Source organism: Rhipicephalus microplus, chromosome 2, assembly GCF_043290135.1.
Source record: "Rhipicephalus microplus isolate Deutch F79 chromosome 2, USDA_Rmic, whole genome shotgun sequence".
In the NCBI taxonomy this organism is placed as follows: Eukaryota; Metazoa; Arthropoda; class Arachnida; order Ixodida; family Ixodidae; genus Rhipicephalus; species Rhipicephalus microplus.
The window spans coordinates 132,653,442-132,666,658 of record NC_134701.1 but is presented as its reverse complement, the minus strand read 5'-3'; the positions used below and the strand labels follow the sequence as shown (position 1 = coordinate 132,666,658).

At 47.0% G+C, this 13,217-nt stretch overlaps 13 non-coding genes across 13 annotated transcripts; all 13 read left to right on the top strand.

Annotated features, from left to right (window-relative positions):
* Positions 1-873: 873 nt before the first annotated feature.
* Positions 874-992, top strand: TRNAL-CAA (transfer RNA leucine (anticodon CAA)). The gene is made up of 2 exons: positions 874-911; positions 947-992. It is a non-coding gene; the product is annotated as a tRNA-Leu (tRNA).
* A 1,779-nt stretch (positions 993-2,771) lies between these two features.
* TRNAL-UAA (transfer RNA leucine (anticodon UAA)) lies at positions 2,772-2,890 on the top strand. The gene is made up of 2 exons: positions 2,772-2,809; positions 2,854-2,890. It is a non-coding gene; the product is annotated as a tRNA-Leu (tRNA).
* Positions 2,891-2,954: 64 nt separating this feature from the next.
* On the top strand, positions 2,955-3,073 carry TRNAL-CAA (transfer RNA leucine (anticodon CAA)). The gene is made up of 2 exons: positions 2,955-2,992; positions 3,028-3,073. It is a non-coding gene; the product is annotated as a tRNA-Leu (tRNA).
* A 67-nt stretch (positions 3,074-3,140) lies between these two features.
* TRNAF-GAA (transfer RNA phenylalanine (anticodon GAA)) lies at positions 3,141-3,259 on the top strand. The gene is made up of 2 exons: positions 3,141-3,178; positions 3,214-3,259. It is a non-coding gene; the product is annotated as a tRNA-Phe (tRNA).
* A 253-nt stretch (positions 3,260-3,512) lies between these two features.
* On the top strand, positions 3,513-3,631 carry TRNAL-UAA (transfer RNA leucine (anticodon UAA)). Its single transcript has 2 exons — positions 3,513-3,550; positions 3,586-3,631. It is a non-coding gene; the product is annotated as a tRNA-Leu (tRNA).
* Positions 3,632-4,246: 615 nt separating this feature from the next.
* On the top strand, positions 4,247-4,365 carry TRNAL-UAA (transfer RNA leucine (anticodon UAA)). Its single transcript has 2 exons — positions 4,247-4,284; positions 4,329-4,365. It is a non-coding gene; the product is annotated as a tRNA-Leu (tRNA).
* Positions 4,366-4,429: 64 nt separating this feature from the next.
* TRNAL-CAA (transfer RNA leucine (anticodon CAA)) lies at positions 4,430-4,548 on the top strand. Its single transcript has 2 exons — positions 4,430-4,467; positions 4,503-4,548. It is a non-coding gene; the product is annotated as a tRNA-Leu (tRNA).
* Positions 4,549-4,615: 67 nt separating this feature from the next.
* On the top strand, positions 4,616-4,734 carry TRNAF-GAA (transfer RNA phenylalanine (anticodon GAA)). The gene is made up of 2 exons: positions 4,616-4,653; positions 4,689-4,734. It is a non-coding gene; the product is annotated as a tRNA-Phe (tRNA).
* A 251-nt stretch (positions 4,735-4,985) lies between these two features.
* Positions 4,986-5,104, top strand: TRNAL-UAA (transfer RNA leucine (anticodon UAA)). The gene is made up of 2 exons: positions 4,986-5,023; positions 5,059-5,104. It is a non-coding gene; the product is annotated as a tRNA-Leu (tRNA).
* Positions 5,105-5,718: 614 nt separating this feature from the next.
* Positions 5,719-5,837, top strand: TRNAF-GAA (transfer RNA phenylalanine (anticodon GAA)). Its single transcript has 2 exons — positions 5,719-5,756; positions 5,792-5,837. It is a non-coding gene; the product is annotated as a tRNA-Phe (tRNA).
* A 2,445-nt stretch (positions 5,838-8,282) lies between these two features.
* TRNAL-UAA (transfer RNA leucine (anticodon UAA)) lies at positions 8,283-8,401 on the top strand. Its single transcript has 2 exons — positions 8,283-8,320; positions 8,356-8,401. It is a non-coding gene; the product is annotated as a tRNA-Leu (tRNA).
* Positions 8,402-8,832: 431 nt separating this feature from the next.
* TRNAL-UAA (transfer RNA leucine (anticodon UAA)) lies at positions 8,833-8,951 on the top strand. Its single transcript has 2 exons — positions 8,833-8,870; positions 8,906-8,951. It is a non-coding gene; the product is annotated as a tRNA-Leu (tRNA).
* Positions 8,952-10,481: 1,530 nt separating this feature from the next.
* TRNAL-UAA (transfer RNA leucine (anticodon UAA)) lies at positions 10,482-10,600 on the top strand. Its single transcript has 2 exons — positions 10,482-10,519; positions 10,555-10,600. It is a non-coding gene; the product is annotated as a tRNA-Leu (tRNA).
* Positions 10,601-13,217: the final 2,617 nt, after the last annotated feature.

The following is a 13,217-nucleotide window of genomic DNA, read 5'->3' as shown; positions in this document are numbered from 1 at the left end:
CTTGCGCAGTGATACGGGTTGATCGAGGCTTCTGGTCCACGTATGTGGGCGTGGGTGTGAATCCCACTTCTGACAAACTTTTTTTATTTTAGTACAAGAAGAAAGCCAGTGTCTCCTTTGGTTAGGACTAAAATATCGTGTCAGAATGACCGAGTAGTCGAAGGCGCCAGACTTAAGGGAAACCTTGCCCAGTGATACGGGTTGAATGAGGCTTCTGGTACATGTATGTGGGCGTGGGTTCGAATCCCACTTCTGACAAACTCTTTTTTTATTTACTACCAGCACAAAGTCAGTGTCTCTTTTTGCTGGGCTGAAATATTGTGTCAGAATGGCCGAGTGGTCGAAGGCGCTAGACCCAAGGGAAACCGTGTCCAGTCATACGAGATGAACGAGGCTTCTGTTCCACGTATGTGTGCGTGGGTGCGAATCCCACTTCTGACAAACTCTTTTTACTTTACTACCAGAACAAAGTCAGTGTCTTCTTTTGCTGCAGCTTATATATCGTGTCAGAACGGCCGAGTTGTCTAAGGCACCAGACTTAAGGGAAACATTGCCCGGTGATACGGGTTAAACGAGGCCTTTGGTCCACGTATGTGGACGTGGGTTCGAATCCCACTTCTGACAATCTTTTTTTTACTTTACTACCAGCATAAGGTCAGTGTTTTTTTGCTGGGGCTGATATATATTGTCAGCATGGCCGAGTGGTCGAAGGCGCCAGACTTAAGGGAAACCTTGCCCAGTGATACATGTTGAACGAGGCTTCTGGTCTACGTATGTGGGCGTGGGTTGAAATCCCACTTCTGAGAAGCTCTTTCTTTTACTTTACTACCAGCACAAAGTCAGTGTCTCCTTTTGCTGGGCCTGAAATATCGTGTCAGAATGGCCGAGTGGTCTAAGGCTCCAGACTCAAGGGAAACCGTGCCCAGTCATACGAGTTGAACGAGGCTTCTGGTCCACGTACGTGTGCGTGGGTGCGAATCCCACTTCTGACACACTTTTTTTACTTTACTACCAGAACAAAGTCAGTGTCTTCTTTTGCGGCAGCTTATATATCGTGTCAGAACGGCCGAGTTGTCTAAGGCACCAGACTTAAGGGAAACATTGCCAGGTGATACGGCTTAAACGAGGCCTTTGGTCCACGTATGTGGACGTGGGTTCGAATCCCACTTCTGACAATCTTTTTTTTACTTTACTACCAGCATAAAGTCAGTGTCGATGCTGGGGCTGATATATTGTGTCAGCCTGGCCGAGTGGTCGAAGGCGCCAGACTTAAGGGAAACCTTGCCCAGTGGTACGGGTGGAACGAGGCTTCTGGTCTACGTTTGTGGGCGTGGGTTGAAATCCCACTTTTGAGAAGCTCTTTTAGGGGCGAAGCTCCTTAGGGCGTGGGCTGTGCGTCCCCTGTATGTAGCCACCTCTAGTTTAGTTCTTGCAGTGTTCACTAGATGGCGGTACCGTCTCCTGTATGTAGCCACCTCTCGTTTAGTTCTTGTAGTGTTTACTAGATGGTGGTACTTTTAGCTGATGATGAAAAGATGCAAGATGTTATAAACTAGAAAGCGGTACTTGTAGTTGATGAAAGACGCGAGATCTTATAAAATAGGAATGATGTCACATATGGCGCGTGTCATTGGTTGAAGGCAATCGTTCGATTTAGTGCGGCGACGTACGCTAGGGGGAGCGATGTAATAAAATCGAGTGGGCAAAATGTACAGAGGATTCATTGTTTACCAGGTTTACCTCCGGAGCTTCGCCCACTCATCATCATTCACTTCGTGGATATGGCGGCACTTTTTTTACTTCACTACCAGAACAAAGTCAGTGACTCCTTTTGCTGGGGCTACAACATCGTGTCAGGAGGGCCGAGTGGTGTAAGGCAAAAGACTCAAGAGAAACCTTGCCCAGTGATATGGGTTGAATGAGGCTTCGTGTCCACGTATGCGGGCGTGGGTTTGAATCCCACTTCTCATAAAGATTTTATTTACTTTACTACCTGCAAAAAGTCAGTTTCTTCTTTTGCTGGGGCTTAAATATTGTGTCAGAATGGCCGAGCGGTCGAAGGCGCTAGACTTAAGGGAAACCTTGCGCAGTGATACGGGTTGAACGAGGCTTCTGATCCACGTATGTGGGCGTGGATTTGAATCCTACTTCTGACAAACTTTTTTTACTTTACTACAAGAACAAAGCCAGTGTCTCCTTTTGCTGGGGCTAAAACATCCTGTCAGAATGCCCCATTGGTCGAGGGCGCCAGACTTAATGGAAACCTTGCCCAGTGACTCAGGTTGAACGAGGCTTCTGCTCCACGTATGTGGGCGTGGGTTCAAATCCAACTTCTGACAAGCTTTTTTTTTACTTTACTACCAGAACAAAGTAAGAGCCTTCTTTTGCTGAGGATGACACATCGTCTCAGAATGGCTGAGTGTTCAAAGGCGCCAGACTCAAGAGAAACCTTGCCCAGTGATACGGGTTGAACGAGGTTTCTGGTCCATGTATGTGGGCGTCGGTTCGATTCACACTTCTGACAAACTGTTTTTTTACTTTACTACCAGCATAAGGTCAGTGTTTTTTGCTGGGGCTGATATATTGTGTCAGCAAGGCCGAGTGGTCTAAGGCGCCAGACTCAAGGGAAACCTTGCGCAGTGATACGGGTTGATCGAGGCTTCTGGTCCACGTATGTGGGCGCGGGTGTGAATCCCACTTCTGACAAACTTTTTTTTACTTTTCTACAAGCACAAATTCAGTGTCTCCTTTTGCTGGGGCTGAAATATTGTGTCAGAATGGCCGAGTGGTCGAAGGCGCCATGCTTAAGGGAAACCTTGCCCAGTGATACGGGTTGAACGATGCTTCTGGTTCACGTATGTGGGCGTGGGTTCGAATCCCACTTCTGACAAAGTTTTTTTACTTTACTACAAGCACGAAGTCGCTGTCTTCTTTTGCTGGGGCTGATATATCGTGTCAGAATGGCCGAATGGTCTAAGGCGCCAGACTCAAGGGAAACCTTGCCCAGTTATAGGGGTTGAACGAGGCTTCTGGTCAACGTATGTGGGCGTGGGTTCGATTCACACTTCTGACAAACTCTGTTTTTTTACTTTACTACCAGAACAAAGTCAGTGTCTCCTTTTGCTAGGCTGCAATATTGTGTCAGAATGGCCGAGTTGTCTAAGGCGCCAGACTGAAGGGAAACGTTGCCCGGAGAAACGGTTTGAATGAGGCTTCTGGTCCACGTATGTGGGCGTGGGTTTGAATCCCACTTTTGACAATCTTTTTTTTTTACTTTACTACCAGCATAAAATCAGTGTTTTTTTTTCTGGGGCTGCTATATCGTGTCAGCATGGCAGAATGGCCTAAGGAGCCAGACTCAAGGGAAACTTTGCCCAGTGATACGGGTTGAACGAGGCTTCTCGTCTAGGTATGTGGGCGTTGGTTCGATTCGCACTTCTGACAAACTCTGTTTTTTTACTTTTCTACCAGCACAAAGTCAGTGTCTCCTTTTGCTGCGGCTGAAATATTGTGTCAGAATGGCCGAGTGGTCGAAGGCGCCAGACTTAAGGGAAACCTTGCCCAGTGATACGGGTTGAACGATGCTTCTGGTGAACGTATGTGGGCGTGGGTTCGAATTCCACTTCTGACAAAGTTTTTTGACTTTACTACCAGCACGAAGTCAGTGTCTTCTTTTGCTGGGGCTGATATATCGTGTCAGAATGGCCAATTGGTCTAAGGCGCCAGACTCAAGGGAAACCTTGCCCAGTGATAGGGGTTGAACGAGGCTTCTGGTCCACGTATGTGGGCGTGGGTTCAAATCCCTCTTCTTACAAACTTTTTTTACTTCACTAACAGTACAAAGTCAGTGTCTCCTTTTGCTGAGGCTTACATATCGTATCAGAATGGCCGAGTGGTCTAAGGCGCCAGACTGAAGGGAAACCTCGCCCGGTGATGCGAGTTGAACGAGTCTTCTGTTCCACGTATGTGTGCGTGGGTTCGAGTCTCACTTCTCTCAATTTTTGTTTACTTTTTCTGCCAGCACAGAGTCAGCGTCTTCTTTTGCTGAGGCTGACATGTCGTGTCAGAATAGCCAAGTGGTCTAAGGCGCCAGACTCAAGGGAAACCTTGCGCAGTGATACGGGTTGATCGAGGCTTCTCGTCCACGTATGTGGGCACGGGTGTGAATCCCACTTCTGACAAACTTTTTTTTACTTTTCTACAAGCACAAATTCAGTGTCTCCTTTTGCTGGGGCTGAAATATTGTGTCAGAATGGCCGAGTGGTCGAAGGCGCCATGCTTAAGGGAAACCTTGCCCAGTGATACGGGTTGAACGATGCTTCTGGTTCACGTATGTGGGCGTGGGTTCGAATCCCACTTCTGACAAAGTTTTTTTACTTTACTACAAGCACGAAGTCGCTGTCTTCTTTTGCTGGGGCTGATATATCGTGTCAGAATGGCCGAATGGTCTAAGGCGCCAGACTCAAGGGAAACCTTGCCCAGTTATAGGGGTTGAACGAGGCTTCTGGTCAACGTATGTGGGCGTGGGTTCGATTCACACTTCTGACAAACTCTGTTTTTTTACTTTACTACCAGAACAAAGTCAGTGTCTCCTTTTGCTAGGCTGCAATATTGTGTCAGAATGGCCGAGTTGTCTAAGGCGCCAGACTGAAGGGAAACGTTGCCCGGAGAAACGGTTTGAATGAGGCTTCTGGTCCACGTATGTGGGCGTGGGTTTGAATCCCACTTTTGACAATCTTTTTTTTTACTTTACTACCAGCATAAAATCAGTGTTTTTTTTCTGGGGCTGCTATATCGTGTCAGCATGGCAGAATGGCCTAAGGAGCCAGACTCAAGGGAAACTTTGCCCAGTGATACGGGTTGAACGAGGCTTCTCGTCTAGGTATGTGGGCGTTGGTTCGATTCGCACTTCTGACAAACTCTGTTTTTTTACTTTTCTACCAGCACAAAGTCAGTGTCTCCTTTTGCTGCGGCTGAAATATTGTGTCAGAATGGCCGAGTGGTCGAAGGCGCCAGACTTAAGGGAAACCTTGCCCAGTGATACGGGTTGAACGATGCTTCTGGTGAACGTATGTGGGCGTGGGTTCGAATTCCACTTCTGACAAAGTTTTTTGACTTTACTACCAGCACGAAGTCAGTGTCTTCTTTTGCTGGGGCTGATATATCGTGTCAGAATGGCCAATTGGTCTAAGGCGCCAGACTCAAGGGAAACCTTGCCCAGTGATAGGGGTTGAACGAGGCTTCTGGTCCACGTATGTGGGCGTGGGTTCAAATCCCTCTTCTTACAAACTTTTTTTACTTCACTAACAGTACAAAGTCAGTGTCTCCTTTTGCTGAGGCTTACATATCGTATCAGAATGGCCGAGTGGTCTAAGGCGCCAGACTGAAGGGAAACCTCGCCCGGTGATGCGAGTTGAACGAGTCTTCTGTTCCACGTATGTGTGCGTGGGTTCGAGTCTCACTTCTCTCAATTTTTGTTTACTTTTTCTGCCAGCACAGAGTCAGCGTCTTCTTTTGCTGAGGCTGACATGTCGTGTCAGAATAGCCAAGTGGTCTAAGGCGCCAGACTCAAGGGAAACCTTGCGCAGTGATACGGGTTGATCGAGGCTTCTGGTCCACGTAAGTGGACGTGGGTGTGAATCCCACTTCTGACAAACTTTTTTTATTTTAGTACAAGAACAAAGCCAGTGTCTTCTTTGGTTAGGACTAAAATATCGTGTCAGAATGGCCGAGTGGTCGAAGGCGCCAGACTGAAGGGAAACCTTGCCCAGTGATACGGGTTGAATGAGGCTTCTGGTCCATGTATGTGGGCGTGGGTTCGAATCCCACTTCTGAAAAACTTTTTTTATTTACGACCACCACAAAGTCAGTGTCTCTTTTTGCTGGGCTGAAATATTGTGTCAGAATTGCCGAGTGGTCGAAGGCGCCAGACTTAAGGGAAACCTTGCCCAGTGATACGTGTTGAACGAGGCTTCTGGTGCACGTATGTGGGCGTGGGTTCGAATCGCTCTTCTGACAAACTTTGTTTTACTTCACTAACAGAACAAAGTCAGTGTCTCCTTTTGCTGGGGCGCACATATCGTATCAGAATGGCCGAGTGGTCTAAGGCGCGAGACTGAAGGGAAACGTCCCGGAGATACGGGTTGGTCGAGGCTTCTGGTCCACGTATGTGGACGTGGGTGTGAATCCCACTTCTGACAAACTTTTTTTATTTTAGTACAAGAACAAAGCCAGTGTCTCCTTTGGTTAGGACTAAAATATCGTGTCAGAATGGCCGAGTGGTCGAAGGCGCCACACATAAGGGAAACCTTGCCCAGTGATACGGGTTGAATGAGGCTTCTGGTCGAGGTATGTGGGCGTGGGTTCGAATCCCTCTTCTTACAAACTTTTTTTACTTCACTAACAGTACAAAGTCAGTGTCTCCTTTTGCTGAGGCTTACATATCGTATCAGTCCTGAAAATGTATGCGCAGGCGAACAAGGACAAAGAAAGGAATACAAACTGGCGCAATCTAACAACTGATTTATTAATCGAAAAACATTGACTCTTTTTAACCCTCGGAACAGCGCTCCCTGGTGACCTAAAAAAAAAAAAAAAAAAAAAAAAAAAAAAAAACAATGCACTGCGCACTTACGACAACGATAGCAAAAACATAAAAACGATAACAGTTTCATTGATTGACAGACAGGAGCGCAATTTCTTTTGTTAGTAAAGCTACTGAAGGGTGGCTAACACAGTTGTCTTTCTGCTTGTCTATATGATATGCCTCCATTATCTCCCTTGACGTCTTGTTTCTACTCCTATACAGCAAGGTAGTGTCGCCAAAGCAAGGAGAGCATGCGCACTCATTGCAATGCATTGCCAAATGGGTTACAGGCCGACCTTTCAGGCTTGACATATGCTCTCTTAGCCTCGTGTTAATTCACCTGCCAGTCTGCCCTATATATACACAACCGCATGATAAAGGTATGCAATACACCACACTGTGTGCACATTCAACAAACCTGAGCTTATGTCCTATGCTACATCTCTTATGTGCGTTGGTCCCTCTGTCGCATTGCTGGTTGACCAACGCGCACACTCCTCCTATTTTGTTTTTGGCCGAAAACACTACTTTCACATCATACTTTCCAGCCACCTTTTTTAATCTATGTGACAGCCTATGTACATAAGGGACCGCTACTACCTTAGAGCTAGAACCAGTCATCCCACCTGATTCCAAACATGGCGCCGTTTCCCGTCTGAGCTTCTTTAATAACCTAGTGCCTACGGCCAACATCACAGAGAATGGGTACCCCTCGTCCTGGAGCCTAGAGACCTGTTCATGAAACGACGCATGAACAGTATGGAAACAGGATTTAACCAATGCAGACCGAAAACAATTTGTTATAATTCCATTCTTGACCAGCTTAGAATGACATGAAGCGAAACTCATAAGCGGCTTTTCATAAGCGGCTTTGCAATGAGTGCGCATGCTCTCCTTGCTTTGGCGACACTACCTTGCTGTATAGGAGTAGAAACAAGACGTCAAGGGAGATAATGGAGGCATATCATATAGACAAGCAGAAAGACAACTGTGTTAGCCACCCTTCAGTAGCTTTACTAACAAAAGAAATTGCGCTCCTGTCTGTCAATCAATGAAACTGTTATCGTTTTTATGTTTTTGCTATCGTTGTCGTAAGTGCGCAGTGCATTGTGTTTTTTTTTTTTTTTTTTTTTTTTTTTTTTTTTTTTAGGTCACCAGGGAGCGCTGTTCCGAGGGTTAAAAAGAGTCAATGTTTTTCGATTAATAAATCAGTTGTTAGATTGCGCCAGTTTGTATTCCTTTCTTTGTCCTTGTTCGCCTGCGCATACATTTTCAGGATGGATAGATTCCAACTAGGCCGAATCGCAGTTTTGCTTCAGTTTATATCGTATCAGAATGGCCGAGTGGTCTAAGGCGCCAGACTGAAGGGAAACCTTGCCCGGTGATGCGACTTGAGCGAGTCTTCTGTTCCACGTATGTGTGCGTGGGTTCGAATCTCACTTCTGTCAATTTTTTTTTACTTTTTCTGCCAGCACAGAGTCAGCGTCTTCTTTTGCTGAGGCTGACATATCGTATCAGAATAGCCGAGTGGTCTAAGGCGCCAGACTCAAGGGAAACCTTGCGCAGTGATACGGGTTGATCGAGGCTTCTGGTCCACGTATGTGGACGTGGGTGTGAATCCCACTTCTGACAAACTTTTTTTATTTTAGTACAAGAACAAAGCTAGTGTCTCCTTTGGTTATGACTAAAATATCGTGTCAGAATGGCCGAGTGGTCGAAGGCGCCAGACTTAAAGGAAACCTTGCCCAGTGATACGGGTTGAATGAGGCTTCTGGTCCATGTATGTGGGCGTGGGTTCGAATCCCACTTCTGACAAACTCTTTTTTTTATTTACTACCAGCACAAAGTCAATGTCTCTTTTTGCTGGGCTGAAATATAGTGTCAGAATGGCCGAGTGGTCGAAGGCGCTAGACTCAAGGGAAACCGTGTCCAGTCATACGAGATGAACGAGGCTTCTGGTCCACGTATGTGTGCGTGGGTGCGAATCCGACTTCTGACAAACTCTTTTTACTTTACTACCAGAACAAAGTCAGTGTCTTCTTTTGCTGCAGCTTATATATCGTGTCAGAACGGCTGAGTTGTCTAAGGCACCAGACTTAAGGGAAACATTGCCCGGTGATACGGGTTGAATGAGGCTTCTGGTCCATGTATGTGGGCGTGGGTTCGAATCCCACTTCTGACAAACTCTTTTTTTATTTACTACCAGCACAAAGTCAGTGTCTCTTTTTGCTGGGCTGAAATATTGTGTCAGAATGGCCGAGTGGTCGAAGGCTGCAGACTTAAGGGAAACCTTGCCCAGTGATACGTGTTGAACGAGGCTTCTGGTGCACGTATGTGGGCGTGGGTTCGAATCCCACTTCTGACAAACTCTTTTTTTTATTTACTACCAGCACAAAGTCAGTGTCTCTTTTTGCTGGGCTGAAATATAGTGTCAGAATGGCCGAGTGGTCGAAGGCGCTAGACTCAAGGGAAACCGTGTCCAGTCATACGAGATGAACGAGGCTTCTGGTCCACGTATGTGTGCGTGGGTGCGAATCCGACTTCTGACAAACTCTTTTTACTTTACTACCAGAACAAAGTCAGTGTCTTCTTTTGCTGCAGCTTATATATCGTGTCAGAACGGCTGAGTTGTCTAAGGCACCAGACTTAAGGGAAACATTGCCCGGTGATACGGGTTAAACGAGGCCTTTGGTCGACGTATGTGGACGTGGGTTCGAATCCCACTTCTGACAATCTTTTTTTTACTTTACTACCAGCGTAAAGTCAGTGTTTTTTTGCTGGGGCTGATATATTGTGTCAGCATGGCCGAGTGGTCTAAGGCGCCAGACTCAAGGGAAACCTTGCGCAGTGATACGGGTTGATCGAGGCTTCTGGTCCACGTATGTGGGCGTGAGTGTGAATCCCACTTCTGACAAACTTTTTTTTATTTTAGTACAAGAACAAAGCCAGTGTCTCCTTTGGTTAGGACTAAAATATCGTGTCAGAATGGCCGAGTGGTCGAAGGCGCCAGACTTAAGGGAAACCTTGCCTAGTGATACGGGTTGAATGAGGCTTTTGCTCCATGTATGTGGGCGTGGGTTCGAATCCCACTTCTGTCAATTTTTTTTTACTTTACTACTAGCACAGAGTCAGCGTCTCCTTTTGCTGGGGCTGATACATCGTGTCAGAATGGCCACGTGGTCTAACGCACCAGACGCAAGGGAAACCTTGCCCAGTGATACGGGTTGAGCGAGGCTTCTGGTCTACGTATGTGGGCGTGGGTACGACTCCCACTTCTGACAATCTTTTTTTTTACTTTAATACCAGCATAAAGTCAGTGTTTTTTGCTGGGGCTGATATATTGTGTCAGCATGGCCGAGTGGTCGAAGGCGCCAGACTTAAGGGAAACCTTGCCCAGTGATACGGGTTGAACGAGGCTTCTGGTCTATATATGTGGGCGTGGGTTGAAATCCCACTTCTGAGAAGCTCTTTTTTTACTTTACTACCAGCACAAAGTCAGTGTCTCCTTTTGCTGGGGCTGAAATATCGTGTCAGAATGGTCGACTGGTCTAAGGCTCCAGACTCAAGGGAAACCTTTCCCAGTGATACGAGTTGAACGAGGCTTCTGGTACACGTATGTGGGCGTGAGTTCGAATCCTATTCTGACAAACTTTTTTTTACTTTACTACAAGAACAAAGTCAGTGTATCATTTTGCTGGGCTGAAAAATTGTGTCAGAATGGCCGATTGATCGAAGGCGCCAGACTTAAGCGAAACCTTGCCCAGTTATACGAGTGTAACGAGGCTTCTGGTGCACGTATGTGGGCGTGGGTTCAATTCCCACTTCTGAAAAACATTTTTTTTCCTTTACTACCAGCCCAAAGTCAGTGTCTCCTTTTGCTGGGCTGAAATATTGTGTCTGAATGGCCGAGTGGTCAAAGGTGCCAGACTTAAGGAAAACCTTGCCCGGAAATACGGGTTGAACGAGGCTTCTGGTCCACGTATGTGGGCGTGGGTTTGAATCCCACTTCTGACAATCTTTTTTTACTTTACTACCAGCATAAAGTCAGTGTTTTTTTGCTGGGGCTGATATATCGTGTCAGCATGGCCGAGTGGCCTAAGGAGCCAGACTCAAGGGAACCCTTGCCCAGTGATACGGGTTGAATGAGGCTTCTGGTCCACGTATGTGTGCGTGGGTGCGAATCCCACTTCTGACAAACTCTTTTTACTTTACTACCAGAACAAAGTCAGTGTCTTCTTTTGCTGCAGCTTATATATCGTTTCAGAACGGCTGAGTTCTCTAAGGCACCAGACTTAAGGGAAACATTGCCCGGTGATACGGGTTAAACGAGGCCTTTGGTCCACGTATGTGGACGTGGGTTCGAATCCCACTTCTGACAATTTTTTTTTACTTTACTACCAGCATAAGGTCAGTGTTTTTTTTGCTGGGGCTGATATATTGTGTCAGGATGGCCGAGTGGTCGAAGGCACCCGACTTAAGGGAAACCTTGCCCAGTGATACGGGTATAACGAGGCATCTGGTCTACGTATGTGGGCGTGGGTTGAAATCCCACTTCTGAGAAGCTCTTTTTTTTACTTTACTACCAGCACAAAGTCAGTGTCTCCTTTCGCTGGGCCTGAAATGTCGTGTCAGAATGGCCGAGTGGTCTAAGGCTCCAGACTCAAGGGAAACCGTGCCCAGTCATACGAGATGAACGAGGCTTCTGGTCCACGTATGTGTGCGTAGGTGCAAATCCCACTTCTGACACACTTTTTTTACTTTACTACCAGAACAAAGTCAGTGTCTTCTTTTGCGGCAGCTTATATATCGTGTCAGAACGGCCGAGTTGTCTAAGGCACCAGACTTAAGGGAAACATTGCCCGGTGATACGGCTTAAACGAGGTCTTTGGTCCACGTATGTGGACGTGGGTTCGAATCCCACTTCTGACAATCTTTTTTTTACTTTACTACCAGCATAAAGTCAGTGTTTTTTGCTGGGGCTGATATATTGTGTCAGCATGGCCGAGTGGTCGAAGGCGCCAGACTTAAGGGAAACCTTGCCCAGTGATACGGGTTGAACGAGGCTTCTGGTCTACGTATGTGGGCGTGGTTTGAAATCCCACTTCTGAGAAGCTCTTTTAGGGGCGAAGCTCCTTAGGGCGTGGGCTGTGCGTCCGCTGTATGTAGCCACCTCTAGTTTAGTTCTTGCAGTGTTCACTAGATGGCGGTACCGTCCCCTGTATGTAGCCACCTCTAGTTAAGTTCTTGCAGTGTTCACTAGATGGCGGTACCGTCTCCTGTATGTAGCCACCTCTCGTTTAGTTCTTGTAGTGTTTACTAGATGGTGGTACTTGTAGCTGATGATGAAAAGATGCAAGATGTTATAAACTAGAAAGCGGTACTTGTAGTTGATGAAAGACGCGAGATCTTATAAAATAGGAATGATGTCACATATGGCGCGTGTCATTGGTTGAAGGCAATCGTTCGATTTAGTGCGGCGACGTACGCTAGGGGGAGCGGTGTAATAAAATCGAGTGGGCAAAATGTACAGAGGATTCATGGTTTACCAGGTTTACCTCCGGAGCTTCGCCCACTCATCATCATTCACTTCGTGGATATGGCGGCACTTTTAGGGGCGAAGCTCCTTATAGCGGCACCCGTTCGTCCCGCGTCCCGTCGTAGTATGTAACCAGTCTTACGCTTTGACATGCAAAGATTTTGACCTCCAAGGTGGTGCCGGTGAGAGATTCCTTCTGTGCGTTGTTGAACAACAAAAAACAGTGCTCAATGTACCTGCCAATAGCTGATAATGGGGTATGAGAGACAGGAGAATTCGGCTTTTAGTTAACGTGCACGCTGCGATCCCCATTAGCAGCCATTGGCATGTACATTGAGCACGATCTGACAAGCAAGGGTTGCTTTGTTATACTCGCTGGGTGTAACCTCCTTGGTTTTAGAAAGGTTTAGCGAGCATTGGGCCACATAGCCATGAATACAGTGAACTAGTATATACCATTAACTCGAGGTGGTTAAAGGTGGGAAGTAATCCTGATGCGCAAGCCGTAAGAAAGTGTGCATGTGCCACCTCCCGTTTAGTCCTTGAAATGTCCGCTGGATTGCGGTGCTTCTATATGGAGAATATATGATGAAAAGATGCGAGATGGTGGTACTTGGAGTGCTGAATTGATGGACGAACGGACACACAGACAGATGCATGGATGGACGCATGAACGGACGCAGACTCGGATGCATGGACGAACGCAGGGACGGACGCACGAACATACGCACGCACGGACGGGTGGATGGACGCATGGACGGTCACACAGACGTACGCATGGACGGACGGAAGCAAGAACGAATGGACGGACGAATGCTTCGCCCCACTCCCCATCATTCACTCCGTGGATATGCTGCCATTTTTTTTACTTTACTACCAGCACAAAGTCAGTGTCTCCTTTTGCTGGGGCTGAAATATCGTGTCAGTATGGCCGCGTGGTCCAAGGCACCAGACTTAAGGGAAACCTTGCCCCGTGATACGGGTTGAACGAGGCTTCTGGTCTACGTATGTGGGCGTGGGTTCGAATCCCACTTCAGACAAACTTTTTTTACTTCACTACCAGAACAAAGTCAGCGTCTCCTTTTGCTGGGGCTG